Genomic DNA, 2,652 nt, shown 5'->3' with positions numbered 1-2,652 from the left:
CTAGGTACTCATCTTGTCAAAGACAACATCTCTGCTTACCCACATCTCACACAAGTTGTAGGGTTATAACATTTATAACCTTTCTGCTCCAAAGCATAACTAATAAAGATGCATTTCTCTGCCATTGGATCCAAATTTGTTCTTACTTCATCTCAGGAACATGCACATATGCACTACACCCAAATACTTTCAAGCGAGACACATCCGGTCTTATGCATGTAAACTTTCGATCATGCGTCATACCATGAACATCTGCAGTGGGTATCCTGTTCATAATGTACATGGTAGTTGCCTATTTCTTCTGCCCAATAATAATGTGGCATATTCTTTTCAACCACCATTAAGGCACATGACACTTCTTCAATGTGCCTTTTTTTTCTTTCTATAACACCATTCTATTGTCAAAGTGTACCTGCATGTAAACTGTCTCTTGATTCCTTGCTTTCTCAAGAAATTGTTGAAGTCATTGGAGAAATACTCTCTCCCACCATTTAATCTCATGCATTTTTTTTACATGTCTTTTTTCTTATTTACCAAGGCTTTAAATATTTGAAAGTGAGCCTCACTTTTCTCCTTCGTGAAGTAAACCCACACTTTCCTAGTGTGATCATCAATAAAGTAACGCAATACCTACAACTTACAATCGTTGCAGCCTTGGTCTCGGTCCCCATACATCTGAATGTATAACATATAATGGTCTTACACTCACATACTTTTCATGTGGAAAAGCATGTTTGGCCTACTTACCAAGTTGGCATGCTTCACATACTTTATGCATACCATCAACCTTAAACTTTGGCAAACCTACAACAATATTGTTTGCATGTATAGACTTTAGTTGTTGTATATTCACATGATCAATGTCCTTGTGCCATATGTTGATATGTGCAATGACACCTATTCCATGCACAAATATGGTTGCCTTTACGTTAGGCATGTTCACATCCACCAAAGTAAACATCCTATCATTTCTGTTACCCTTTGCAACTAAGCGACACTGTTTTTGAAGTGTTCCACAAAACATCCTTGAGAATTAAACCTCACTTGTAGACCCTGCTCAACCATCTGTCCAACAAAAACTAGGTTCTTTGTAATATTTGAAACATGAAGTACATCTGGCAAGTACTTCACTTTGCCATCTTGCATAGACAATGGCCCTTTAACAACATACGCAATGGGATACGCAGTATCATCACCTTTTTCTACATAACCTGGTTTTTTCATTTTTTACATGTCTCTAAGCCACGCACCTCCTATTGTGACACATCTCCTCTTGTAGAATTAAGCATATGCTACATCATAAACAGCTACTCACTTCTGTCACATCACCACCCTGTTTACTAGATGATGCATAGTTGCCTTACTGTAATTTTTCACTTTTAATGTCATTCTTCTTTTTAAAGCAGTCCTTTGCCATGTGCCCTAGTTTGCCATAATAATAACACTCTATGCTATTTGCACTCTAATTTCTTTGCCAAACTACCTCAGCCTCTTTGGCTACTCTTTCCTTTAGACTGGCCTCTTCCACCTATTTATGATTGTTGCTACTTTGCGAATCACTGGACTATTATTGTCCATGATTTTGGTTTCCTTTTGGCCACCACCTTGGCCTCGACCACAACCTCTACCGATGCATCTACCTAAATTAGAGCAGCAGGCTTGTTCTGATGTGTTCTTGCTTTGTGAAGAACAGTCCTCCCCAAGATACTTTCTTTCTATGATCAACATAGACACCAAGTCCCGAAAGTTAGGAACATTCTCTCTAATTGCAATGGAGGTCTTGAAGTACTTAAAGCTTCTTCTCTTGTACATAGTGCCTTACAAGTAAGACCAAACCTAATCAGTGGACTTAGGGTATGGCATTGGTCCTTGCAAAAAACGTTCATAATGCAAAAAATGGAAAAATCTTAGCATGGGTGCAAAGTGTAGAGTGCTTACCATATCGACCACATCTATCAAGTTGATGTTGACTCCCTCTCACTCAAGTTTCTTGAGGAGGGCATATATGCCGTGCTTTAAGGCATATCTCTCCCTTGAATAATTTGGTTGCACGTCCCACCACTCTATGCTAGAAGCATGAAAACCAACCATAAATACTTACTTCCACAAGAAATGCACATTATGCCAACAAGACAGAGAAAGATTACTATATTTATACTTACAAAGTATGTGTGGAAAGCATCCCAGCCTACGCTCTCCATCCGCTTGGTTGTCACCTCCTCCTACTTCTTATACCTATTGGGGTTGGCATTGTGTTTCCTTCACTCCTCATCCCAAATCTCTTGGGGTGAAAATACCAAGGCTTTTCTCTCCGTGCCTTTACGCTGTCTACGCTAGTGCTTCATGACATCCACCATGTGATCTTTGATCCAGCTAGGATGGACCTCTTCATCACTATGCCTGGGGCTGGCCTAAAGTCACTCTTGATATGGTTGATGATGCAGTCTTTCTTTGCCTATTCTACTTTATGTCATGTTTTCATAAAGTCATGGGCGACAACTATGTGGTATAAATCATGAATGCAAGTCTTCATCTCGTTGAGGACTACATTTCCTTCCACTATTCGGTATTGGTTACAAGCCAGATTGAGGGTAGAGGGATTAGTGTCGAAGCATCGGAATGAGTGTGAGCATGGTGTCCCCTCAAAAAACT

The sequence above is a fragment of the Cibotium barometz genome, chromosome 57, assembly GCF_041138505.1.
Source record: "Cibotium barometz isolate CiBa-2024 chromosome 57, ASM4113850v1, whole genome shotgun sequence".
NCBI classification, from domain to species: domain Eukaryota; kingdom Viridiplantae; phylum Streptophyta; class Polypodiopsida; order Cyatheales; family Cibotiaceae; genus Cibotium; species Cibotium barometz.
This window is presented reverse-complemented; position numbering follows the sequence as displayed.